General features: G+C 35.7%; 1 long non-coding RNA gene across 1 annotated transcript; it reads right to left on the bottom strand.

The window, feature by feature from the left end:
• Positions 1-1,303: 1,303 nt before the first annotated feature.
• On the bottom strand, positions 1,304-7,466 carry LOC116527457. Its single transcript, XR_004258550.1, has 2 exons — positions 7,422-7,466; positions 1,304-1,352 (listed from the first exon to the last, which is right to left on the bottom strand). It is a non-coding gene; the product is annotated as an uncharacterized LOC116527457 (long non-coding RNA).
• Between the last annotated feature and the right edge of the window lie 5,774 nt (positions 7,467-13,240).

The following is a 13,240-nucleotide window of genomic DNA, read 5'->3' as shown; positions in this document are numbered from 1 at the left end:
CACCCAGGAGGAGAAGCCAGCCATGAATTACTCACAAAGAAAGCAGTTTCATTTGAACAGAGCAGGGAGAGCTTCAGTGCAATTCTCCCTCAAATGATCTTCAAATTAAACAGACCCTATCAGAATCCTAGCTGACTTGTTTGTAAAAATTGACAAGCTGAGTCCATGATTCACATGGAATTGAAGGAACTCAGAACAGCCAAAACAATTCTAAAAATGAAGAACAAAATAAGAGTTCTCACAGTTCCTAATCTCAAATCTTACTGCAAAGCAACGGTAATCAAGACAGTGTGGTCCTGGTACAAGAAGACATTTAGATAAATGGAATAGAATGGAAAGTCTAGATGTAAACTCAATCATCCGTGGTCAACTGATTTTCTACAGGCTGCCAAAACCATTCAGCAAAGGCAGGAGGAGCCCTTTCAATAAGTGGTACTGGTTCAGTTGAACAGACAGCAGACAAAATAATAAATCTGGGCCCTTGTATCACAGCATATACAAAATTAAGTAAAACTGTGTTAAAGGCCTAAATGTGGGAGCTAAAAATACGAAGCTTTTAGAAGAAAAGGTACATAAATCTTTATGACTTTGGATTTGATAAAGGATTCTTAGACATGACACCAAAATCATCAGTAGTAAGAATAAAATAGGTAAATTGGACTTCATCAAAATTAAAAATTTAGTGTCTCAAAGGACATCAAGAAAGTGAGAAGACAACTCACTAAATAGTAGAAAATATTTACAAATTATATATCTTATAAGGGTGTTGCATCTGGAATATATGAAGAATTATTACAGTTTAATAATAAAAGGTTACCCAATTCAAGAAATAGACAAATAGCTAAATAGATTTTTTCCAAGAAAATATACAAATGAAGATATGCAATTAAATAATGTTTGATATCATGAGTTATAAAAATACAAATATAAACAATAATAAAATACCACTTGATACTCATTAAGATGGCTAGAATCAAAATGTCAGATAACAAGTTTTGGTGAAAATTTAGAGAAATTAGGATACTCATATACTGTTGATTGGTATGTAAAATGGTGCAACCACTTAGAAAAATAGTCTGGCAGTTTCTTAATTCAATATATGGCCACCATGTGAACCAGCAAATGCACCCTTAGGTACATACCCAAGAGAAATGATAGCACACATTCACTCAAAAACGTCTATATCAAGCTTGCCAACCCTCAGCCCAAGGGTTACACATGGCCCAGGATGGCTTTGAATGTAGCCCAACAGAAATTTGTAGACTTTCTTAAAACATGATATTTTTGTGCAGTCTTTGTTTTTAGCTCATCAGCTATTGTTAATGTATGTTATGTGTGGCCCAAGACAATTCCTCTTCTTCCAGTGTAGCCCAGGGAAACAAAAAGATTGGATACCCCTGGAATATATGGTTGCTTATAGCTGCATTATTTATAATGACTGAAAACTGGAAACAATGCAATTTTCCATCAGTGAAAAAATGAATGAAAAATGTGCTATATTTATACAATACATTATTATTTGCTCATTGACATGAATGAAATACTGATATATGCAACCACATGGACAAACCTTGAGAACATTATGCTTAATGAGAGAAGCCATATGGTATATGAATCAACTCATAGGAAATATCCAGAACAAGGAAATTCATTGAGACAGAACATAGATTATTAGTTTTTCAGGGTTGAGGAGGAGGGGTGACAGGAGTGTGATGGCTAAAGAGTACAGTGTGTTTTTTTTAAGATGACAAACTATTCTAAAATTGTGGTCACGGTTGTAAATATTTGTGAATATATTAAAATCCATCAGGCCGAGGCGGGTGGATCACGAGGTCAAGAAATCGAGACCATCCTGGTCAACATGGTGAAACCCCATCTCTACTAAAACTACAAAAAATTAGCTGGGCATGGTGGCGCGTGCCTGTAATCCCAGCTACTCAGGAGGCTGAGACAGGAGAATTGCCTGAACCCAGGAGGCGGAGGTTGCGGTGAGCCGAGATCGCACCATTGCACTCCAGCCTGGGTAACATGAGTGAAACTCTGTCTCAAAAAAAAAAAAAAAAAAAAAAAATCCATCAAATTGGTTTAAATGGGTGAATGACACTTTAAATGGGTAAATTTACAATATGTAAATTATATTTAAACTTGCTGTTTAAAATCCAATGCTTAAAACAAAAACTAATTTATTACATTTGTAAGTGATTATAAATTAATGAACAAATAACCTGGTAATAGAAACTAAATGAACATCTGCGTAAAGAACGAGCATCAGTGACTAACAGTACTTAGAAATGTACCCTTAAGAAAGCACAAGACATTCCAGAAAAGATTTTCAGGAAAATATATTTTTCTCAAAGAAGTCTAGGTAAGTTGCATACCCCAAAGGCTGCTTAACTCCAATGTCTTACACATGAATTAATGTGTCTAACAAACCTGCAATCATGAAAGTCACGATTACCTTTGGTCAAAACATTTTTGAATCTAGAAATCTGTGTAATAGATTAAAGATGGCCACAAATTCCTTGCTGCTTCTCTCACTAAGAGATGGAATAGAATTCCTCTCTCTTTGAGTCTGAGTTAAACTTGGTGACTTTTTGATTAATGGTACATCACAAAAGAACAGAATCTGAAGCTCTCTCATAGGAAGGGCTTACAACTTCCACTCATAGAATCCTCTTCCTGGGATCCCTGAGATACAGAAGTTGAGGCTCCCTGCTAGAGAAGCCACATGTAGGTGTTCTGAGGGACGGTACCTATTGAACCCAACCTTCAAGCTCTCAAGCGAAGGTGCTAAGCGCGTGACTGAAGCAATTCATCATTGTTCTCTCATTGATACCCGTGAGTGACTTCAGTTGACACCACTTGGAACAAAGGAATCAGCCTACGGAACCTGGTCAAAATGCCTGATCCATGAAATAAAGAAACACCATAAAATGCTTGCTGTTTTAGCCACTGAGATTTTGAGTATTTTGTTTTCAGAGACTATATAACCAAAACACGTGTCTCTTCGATCTCCAATACAACGTGTTAGCCTTCCTCAAAATTAGTGTTTCACAGAAGAAAGTTTAGGTAACATTAAACTCTTGAAAATATTTTCTGACTCTGTTTCATTTTTTATATTACACTATATAACCTTATGTTTCCAATTACATTTATAATATTGAATATAAAAATAGCGTTTATAAGATATCCAGATCCTTTTATTTCACACTGGTTTAAAACACATTAGTACGAGCTAAGTAAGCATCAATATTAAATTTTGAGGCTTTCCTTTACCTTCACCTGAAGCAATCTAATGAATTATGAGACAGCTGCCAAGCAAGTATCTGGATTAAAACAGTGAGAGACAAACATGATGAGTCTGGTCAGAATACAGACACTTGCATTAAATTCTGTAAAATTTAAAATGAATCTTGATACCTTCATGTGAATGTTGAGACCAGGTACTGTGGGTCACTCCTGTAATCTCAGCACTTTGGGAGGTCAAGGCGGGCGGATCCTGAGGTCAGGAGATAGAGACCATCCTGGCTAACACGGTGAAACCTCCATCTCTACTAGAAGTACAAAAAATTAGCCGGGCATTGGGGCAGGCACCTGTAGTCCCAGCTACTCAGGAGGCTGAGGCAGGACAACTGCTTGAACCCAGGAGGCAGAGGTTGCAGTGAGCCAATATCATACCACTGCACTCCAGCCTGGGCAACAGAGTGAGACTCCGTCTCACAAAAAAGAAAAAAGAGGGTTGAGATTGCCTTCCACTTTGAGAATTATTTCCAAAGAAATCATTTCGAGAAACAATATATTAAAAACAATTGTATCTTCAAACATTAGTTAACATAAATACAACAATTAGAATAACACTGTAAAAGAGCTCTGCTTCTAAGACTAATACCAGCAGCAAATAAAGCAACCGTAATATAGTTAAATATCATATGATATTTTGGGAAGTGAAATCTACCCTAGTTTAATTTATTTTCCATTATAAAAATTTTCTTATTATGAAATGACAATTTTGTAATGATAAATATTATGTCAAGGTAAAGGTGAGCAAAAGCAGGAAAGATGAATAACACAATCTCAATATTTAGAGAATCCTAATATCAACAAATGCCTGCATACTCTGTTTGCATCTATATAGCACTTTTAAAATGGGACCTACTCAAATACTGCTTCTAAATAGCATTTTTTGCTTAGTTCTGAATTTCAGGCCATACAAACACTATGATTAGAAACATTATCTGTAAACAGTAGATGATATATATGCCTGTAATCCCAGCACTTTGGGAGGCCGAGGCGGGTGGATCACGAGGTCAAGAGATCGAGACCATCCTGGTCAACATGGTGAAACCCCGTCTCTACTAAAAATACAAAAAATTAGCTGGGCATGGTGGCGCGTGCCTGTAATCCCAGCTACTCAGGAGGCTGAGGCAGGAGAATTGCCTGAACCCGGGAGGCGGAGGTTGCAGTGAGCCGAGATCGCGCCATTGCACTCCAGCCTGGGTAACAAGAGAGAAACTCTCTCTCAAGTTAAACAGAAAAAAAAAGAGTAGATGATATATTACGAAGCAGTAGCATGATTTGTTTTTCAATCCTGATCAATCAATATTCAGGAGTTTTCAAGTATTTGCTGTTGTAAAAGGGTTGCACTGAACATTTTTGCATGTAATTGGCAAACAAATCTTTAAATATTTATTTGGCTTATAATCTTTGGAGTATAATTGAATGGTCAAGGGCAAGCAAAATTTAAAGACTTTTGACATAAAATGCAACTGCATTAATAAAGGTTTGGTAAATCTAATTCATAGCAATTAGTCCCAGATTGTCTAAGTCTTTAATAACCTTGCATATTTTCATTGGTTCCCAAATTACTGTTTTCGGCTAAAATAGCAATACTTAATTATAATTTGTATTTATGTTATTGCCCAGATAATTTATATATCTAGCATTTTCTGTTTGTTCAATTAATAATCTTTTTATTTTCTATGAATTACCAGTGAATTTTCTTTGCTAATTATTTGTGTTCTTGCTTATTTATAAATCTCTTTTTAAACAAAGAATATGTACACTTTGATATGCAGAATAAAATATTTTTCACAGTTAATATATCAATATTTTTTCTCATTTTACTTTGTTGTATTATCAGTAATATTTATTCGATCCCCAAAATCAAATAGATAGATATTTATGTGCAAGTTTTATATTAATACCATAGCTTTGGTATTTTTCTTTTTCCTTTTTTTTTTTTTTTTTTTTGAGACGGAGTTTCACTCTTGTTATCCAGGCTGAGGTGCAATGACGCTATCTTGGCTCACCGCAACATCCGCCTCCTGGGTTCAAGCAATTCTCCTGCCTCAACCTCCTGAGTAGCTGGGACTACAGGCATGCACCACCATGCCCAGCTAATTTTTGTATTTTTAGTAGAGACGGGGTTTCACCGTGTTGACCAGGATGGTCTCGATCTCTTGACCTCGTGATCCACCCGCCTCTGCCTCCCACAGTGCTGAGATTACAGGCGTGAGCCACCACGCCCGGCCTCTATTTTTTATTGTGATAAAATAAACACAATATAACATTTACAACCTTAACCATTTTAAAGTATACAGTTCAATGATACTGAGTTCATTCACACTGTTGTGCAACCAACATACATCCACCTCCAGAGCTCTTTTCATTTCGCACAGATGAAACTCTGAAGGCATTAGGCAATAAGCCCCCATTTGCCCTCCCCCAAGTCCCTGACAGTCCCCATTCTACTTTCTGTCTCTATGACTTTAGCTACTCTATCTCATAAATAGAAGCATTCCGTATTTGTTCTTTTGTAACTGACGTATTTCACTTAATGTAATGTCCTCAAAGGTCATCCATGTTATAGGACAGGGGTGTCCAGTGTTTTGGCTTCCCTGGGCCACATTGGAAGAAGAATTTTCTTGGGCCTCACATAAAACACATTATCAATAGCTAAAAAGGAAAAAAAAATCACACACACACAAAATCTCATAATGTTTTAAAAAAGTTTACGAATTTGTGGTGGGCCCCACTCAAAGCCATCCTGGGCCACAGGTTAAACAAGCTTTTTATAGGGTATGTTAAATCCCTTCATTTTAAAGGATGAATAGCATTCCATTGTATGCGTACAACACATTTTGCTTATCTGTCATGAACACTTGGGTGGCTCCCATGCTTTAGCTATTGTGAATAATCTTACTATGAACACTGGTATGCAAATATCTTTTGGAGACCTTGCTTAAGGCTCTTTGGAGGATGATACAGCTTGGCTGTGTCCCCACCCTAAATCTCATCTTGAATTGTAATCTCCAAAATCCCCTGTCAAAGGTGGGACCAGGTGGAAGTAATCGGATCATGGGCTTGGTTTCCTTTAAGCTGTTCTTGTGATGTGATAGTGAGTGAGTCTCAAGGAATCTGATGGTTTCACAGGCATTTGGCATTTCCCCTGAGGGCACACACTTTGCCCTGCCGTACTGCAACGAAGGTGCCCGCTTCCCCTTTGCCTTCTGCCATGATTGTAAGTTTCCTGAGGCCTCCCCAGCAAGCGGAAGTAGAAGTCAATTAAACCTCTTTCCTTTATAAATGGCCCAGTCTTGGGCAGTTCTTCACAGAAGCATGAAAACAGACTACTACAGAGTATACACCCACAATTGAAGTTGCTGGATCATATAGCAATTAAATTTTCAGTTTTTTGATTAATGGCCATAATGTTTTCCACAGTGGCTATAACATTTTACATTCTCATTGATGGTGCACGGGGTTTCCCATTTCTTACATGTTCACCAACATTTATCATTTTCTGTTTTTTGATAGTAGCCATACTACTAGGTATGAGACGATATCTCATTGTGGTTTTGATTTGCATTTCCCTAATAATTAGTGATGTCGAATCTTTTCATATGCTTATTGGCCATTTATATACCTTTTGTGAAGAAATGTCTATTCAGCAATTTGCCAGTTGTTTAATTAGGTTTTTTGTGGTTGTTGCTGTCGTTGAATTTTAGGAGTCCTTTCTATATCCTAAATATTAATCCCTTGTCAGACACATGATTTGAAAATACATTTTGCTATTTCAAAGGTTGCATTTTTATCCTGATGATAATGTCCTATAATGCACGGAGCTTTTTTATTTTCATGAAATCAAATACTTTTTCTTTTGTTCCTGTACCCTGAGTGCCGTATCCAACAAATCATTGCCAAATCCAATGTAGTGAAGCCTTCTCCCGGCGTTTTCTTCTGTGACAAGCTTGTCCATCCTGTGGCCTAAGGACCGCGTGCAGCCCAGGATGGCTTTGAATGTGACCCAACATAAACTCGTAAACTTTCTAAAAACATTGTGAGATTTTTTTGCAGTTTTGTTTTTTGCTCATAAGCTATTGCTAGTGTTAGTGTATTTTATGTGTGGCTGAAGGCAATACTTTTTCTTCCAATGTGGTCCAGGGAACCGAAAAGATTGGACACCCTGTTCTAAGACTTTCATAGTTTAGCTCATATGTTTAGACCTCTTATCCATTTTGACTTAATTTTTGTATATGGTTGGTTAGGTAAATGTTCAACTTCATTTTCTGGGTTGTGCATATGCAGTTTTCCTGCACAATTTGTTGAAAATACTGACCTTTCTTTGCTGAACGGTCTTGGCATTCTTGTTGAAAATTATTTAATCACATATTTCTTGGTTCTCTAGCCCATTCTGTTAGTCTGTATGTCTGTCTTTGTACTGGTCCTACACTGTTTTCATTACTTTAGATTTATAATACGTTTTGGAATCAGGAAATGTAAGTCTTTAAGTTTTCTTACTTCCTCAATACTTGTTTGGCTATTCAGGGTCTCCTGTAGTTTCATATAAATATTATGATAGAGTTTTCTAAACCTTTGACAATCATCATTGGGATTTTGATAGGGATTGCATTGAATCTGTTTAATGCTTTGGGCAATATTGACCTTTTAACAATGTTAAGTCTTCCAAACCATGAAAATAAGACGTGTTTTCATTTATTTATCTCTTCTTTAATTTCTGTTGGCAGTGTTTAGTAGTTTTCATTGTACAAGACCTTTATTTCCAAGGTTAAGCTAATTTCAACGGATTTTGTTCTATTTGATGTTATGAAAATGGAATTGTTTCCTTAATTGCTTTGCAGACTGTTCATTACTAGTGTGCAGAAATGCACCTGATTTTTGCATGTGACTGTTTCTTGCTACTTTGCTGAATTCAGTCATCAGTTCTAACAGTTTCTCTTCACCTCCCTCATTGTGTGTGTGTGTGTGTGTGTGTGTGTGTGTGTGTGTAATCTTTAGAGTTTTCCACAGACAAGATTATATCATCTGTGAATGCAGGTAATTTTAATTACTCATTTTCCATCTATATACTTTTTATTTCTTTTTCTTGCTTAATTGTTCCAGCTAGGACATCCAGTACTGTGTTGAATATAAGTGGTGAAAATAAGCATCTTTACCTTATTGCTGATCTGAGAGAAAATGTTTCCTGTCTTTTATCATTGAGTATGATGTTCATGGTGGGTTTTTTATATATGGCTTTGATTATGTTGAGGCAGTTTCCTTCTACTGTCAGCTTGTTGAATGTTTCTGTCACAAAAGAGTGTTCAGTATTATCAAATGCTCTTTCTGTGTTGAGTTGATCATGTTTTTGTTTTTTTTTTTTTTCCTTTCACTCTGTTAAATGTGATGTATTACACCAATCAATTTCCATGTGTTGCATCATACTTGCATTCCAGGAATCAATCTCAATTGACCATGGTGTAGAATCATTTTAAGATGCATTGAACTCTGTTTACTAATATTTTGCTGAGGGTTTTACATTGATGTTCATAAAGGAAATTGTTCTGTGGTTTTCTATTTTTATAATATCCTTGTTCGGCATTTGTATCCTTATAGCATAATGCTGGTTATATAGATTGAGTTAGGAAGTACTCCCTTCTCTTTAATTTTAAAAAAACTTTGAGAATGATATTAGTTCTTTAAATCTTTGATAGGATTTAGCATTGCAGCTATTAGGTCCAGGGCCTTTTACTGACAGAATAATCTTGATAACTGATTTAGTCTTCTAACTAGTTATGAGTCTATTAAGAATTTCTATTTCTTTGTTATTCGGTCTTGGTAAGTTTTGTATTTCTAGGGATTTGTCAATTTTATCTAGTTTATTTTGTTTCTTGGTGTGTAATTCTTCTCAGTAATGTCTCAAAATCTTTTTTTTACATATCCATAGACTCAGTGATAATGCCCTTAGTTTCATTTTTGATTTAAAAATCAAAGTCTTTAGTGCTTAATTTTTTGTAATCAATATAACCAAATGTTTGTCAATTATTTTTGATCTTTCAAAGAATGAACGTTGGTTTTAATAAATTTTCCCATCATTTTTCTATTATCTCTTTTATTTACTGCTGCTCTTACCTTTGTTATTTTTTTATTCTGCTAGGTTTGGGATCTTTCTCTCTCTCTCTCTCTTTTTTTTTTAAATTTAAGCACGTATCATTATAAATTACTCTTTAATACTGCTTGTACTGTGTCCTGCAAGTTTTAATATATTGTGCTTTCATTTTCATTAACCTGCAAGTATTTTCTATTTTTCATTGTGATTTCTCCTTCGATGCACTGATAGTTTAAGTGTCTGTTGTTAGCTAGGTATGGTGGCTCACACCTGTAAACCCAGCACTTTGAGAGGCCACAGCAAGTGGATCATGAGGTCAGGAGTTCGAGACAAGCCTGGCCAACATGGTGAAACCCCGTCTCTACTAAAAAACCCAAAAATTAGCCAGGAGTGGTGGTGTGTGCCTGTAATCCCAGGTACTCGGGAGGCTAAGGCAGGAGAATTGCTTGAACCTGGGAGGCTGAGGTTGCAGTGGGCCAAGATCGCTCCACTACACTCTAGCCTGGGTGACAGAGCAAGATTCTGTCTCAAAGAAAAAAGTGTGGTTTCGTTTTCACAGATTTTTGAATTTTCCAGTTTTCCTTCTGCTATTAATGTATAACTTTATTTTGTTGTGGTTAGAGAAGATAATTTAATCATATATGTCTTTTAAAAATTGATTGAAACTTGTCATTACATACAGTCTACCCTGGAGAATGTTTCATGTGCATTAGGGAAGACTGTATTTTGTTGTTGTCTATATCTTTGTCTTTAACTAAAACATTTAATTTAAAATTTTAATTTACAGATTTTATGTTACAGAGTTTGGGATACAAATCCTTCCACACCATTTTCCATCTTTAACAATACAATTTTTTACTGCATGTTCTCGCTTATAAGTGGGAGCTAAAAATTCAGTACAAATGGACACAGAGAAGGGAACAGCAGTCACTGGGGCCTACTTGAGGGTGGAGGGTAGGAGGAGTGTGCAGATTATAAAACTATTTGTCCATACTATGCTTATTACCTGGGAGACAAAACAAATGAAAAAAAATCATATTTAATAAAAGCAAGGTTTCTTTATATATTTAAAATTCTGTGTTTATCAATTTATCCTAAATTCATTTTTTTTTTTTTTTTTTAAGACAGAGTCTCACTCCAACACAAGGAGCCAGGCTGGAGTGCAGTGGCGCGACCTCAGCTCACTGCAACCTACGCTTCCCGGGTTCAAGCAATTCTCCTGCCTCAGCCTCCGGAGTAGCTGGGACTACAGGCACGTGCCACCATGCCCAGCTAATTTTTTTTGTATTTTTAGTAGAGACGGGGTTTCACCATGTTGACCAGGATGGTCTCGATCTCTTGACCTCGTGATCCACCCGCCTCGGCCTCCCAAAGTGCTGGGATTACAGGCTTGAGCCACCGCACCAGGCCCCCTATTCTAAATTCTTATAAGTAGTTTTAACATGTATCTAGGCTTGCTGGCACATACCATTGTACTGTCTTTATATTAGCAGTTAGCAGTTATAATTACTGCAGTGTAAATGTGCTTTGTCTTTTCATTCTTACATAAAAATATATTGGCAACCTAACAAAATATATATAAAATTCATATGAAAAAAAGTTCAATAATCTAATGAAATGAATTTAAAAGATTTGATAAATGGAAGAACATTCCATGTACATGCACAGGAAGACTTTATAGTGTCAATAATCTCTTTCTTCCAAATTCATCTATAAAGTCAAAGCAATTTCAATCAAAATTCCAACAAGTTATTTTGTGGATATAGATGAACTTATTCTAAAGTTTATTTAGGAAGGTAAAAGACTAAGCATAGTTAATAACATTGAAGGAGGAAAAAGTCAGAAGACTGACACCATCTGACATCAAGACAGTATAGTATTAGTTTTTTTAAAAGGCAAATAGATCAATGGAACAGAATAGAGAACCCAGAAATTGACCTATGCAATTACCATCAATCGATCTTTGCAAAAGGGTCAATGGGAATTCAATGAAGGTAGATATTATGATTATTATTATTAGTGAGACAGTGTCTTGCTCTGTCATCAAAGTTGCAGTGCTGTGGCATGATCACAACTCACTGCAGGTGTGACCTCCCGGGCTCACGGAATCCCCCCACCTTAGCCTACTTAAGTATCTGAGACTACAGGCATTCACCACCAAGACCAGCTAATCTTTTAAAATTATTTTATTTTTTGTAGTGACGTATATTAGACTTATGTTGCCCAGGCTAGTCTCAAACTGCTAGGCTCAAGTGATTCTCCCACCTCAGCCTACCAAAATATGATGTGAGTCACCACACTTAGCCAATATTTTTAAAAAATGGTGAGGTTTCTGAAAAAACTGAACATACACATGAAAAACTGAAAAACATCTAGACATAGACCTTATACTTTTCACAAAAACTAACTCAAAATGGATGTCAACCTAAAAGTGAAATGCAAAACCATAAATCGTACTAGATGATAACAGAAGAAAATCTAAGTGACATTGATTTTGGTGATGACATTTTGGATACAATATCAAAAACACAGTCCATGAAAGAAAAAATACAGAAGTTGAACTTGTTTAAAATTAAAAGCTTCTGCTTTGCAAAAGCATTCTTTAAGAGAAAAAAATATTCAGCCAAACACTGAGAGAAAATTGTTGCTAAGACATATCTGATAAAGGACTATCAAAAATACATAGAAGCCTTTAAAATTAAACAATAAGCAAACAAAATCCAACCTTAAAAATGAGCAAAAGATTTAAATGTACATTGTATCAAAGAAGATATATAGATGGCAAAGAGGCAATGAAAAGTGTTCAACATCATATACTGTTTGGGAATTGTAAGTTAGGATAAAGATATACCAATACATACCTCTTAGTATGGCTTAAAACGAAACACTAATACCATGAGAAGCTGGTGAGAATACAGTTCACCAAGAACTTTCCACTTCCTTCTGATGTGAATGCAAAATGATACAGTTGCTTTGTGGGATAGTTTGCAGTTTCTTTCAAAACTAACATACTCTTACAATATAATGCAGTAGTCCAGTATTTATCTAGACAAGTTGAAAACTTCTGTCCTCACAAAAAGCTGGGCATGGATATTTACAGCAGTTTTATTCATAATTGTCAAAACTTTATAGCAACAAAGATGTTCCTCAATAGGGGAATGGATAAAATAACTAGTATATTCATAATATATAATACTATTCAATGATGAAAAAATACAGGGGCACAAAAAACCATGCAGGAATTTTAAACGCATATTGCTAAGTGAAAGCCCCAGTTTGAAAAAGATCTACATGTTATATGATTTCAACTATCTGACTCTGTGGAGTAGAAAAATCTATGGAGACAGTAAAATCATCAGTACTTTCCAGGAGTTCCAGGAGCTGAAGGAAAGAATACATAGAGCATTTTAAGGCAGTGAAACTGCTCTGCCTAGCACTGTAATGTTGGATACAAATCATTACACATAAGTCATATCCATCACAGATTGTACACCAAGAGTGAACATTTATGTAAACTATGGATTTCAATTAATAATAATGTATTCAAATGTCTCATCAATTACTACAAATGTACCACGCTAATACAAGGCATTCATTTTTTTTTTTTTTATTTTTTAACTTCTTCTTTTATTTTTTCCTTATTTTAATTTTTCTTTTTTTAAAAAAAATAGAGACATGGTCTCGCTATGTTGCCCAGGCTGGAAATGCAGTGGCTATTCACAGGCACAATCCCCCATGCTGATCAGTAGTGGGAAGGCATTAATTTTATGGGCAAAACAGACATAGAAAAATAAGGATAGTCATCTGTATTTTGTAGGAGAAAAATAAAGGAAAAGAAAGGAGAAATTGTAA

This window comes from Sapajus apella, unplaced genomic scaffold (assembly GCF_009761245.1).
Source record: "Sapajus apella isolate SASKATOON/1434 unplaced genomic scaffold, GSC_monkey_1.0 scaffold54, whole genome shotgun sequence".
NCBI classification, from domain to species: domain Eukaryota; kingdom Metazoa; phylum Chordata; class Mammalia; order Primates; family Cebidae; genus Sapajus; species Sapajus apella.
Note: the sequence above shows the minus strand (reverse complement) of the source record. Positions and strands in the feature narration are given on the sequence as shown.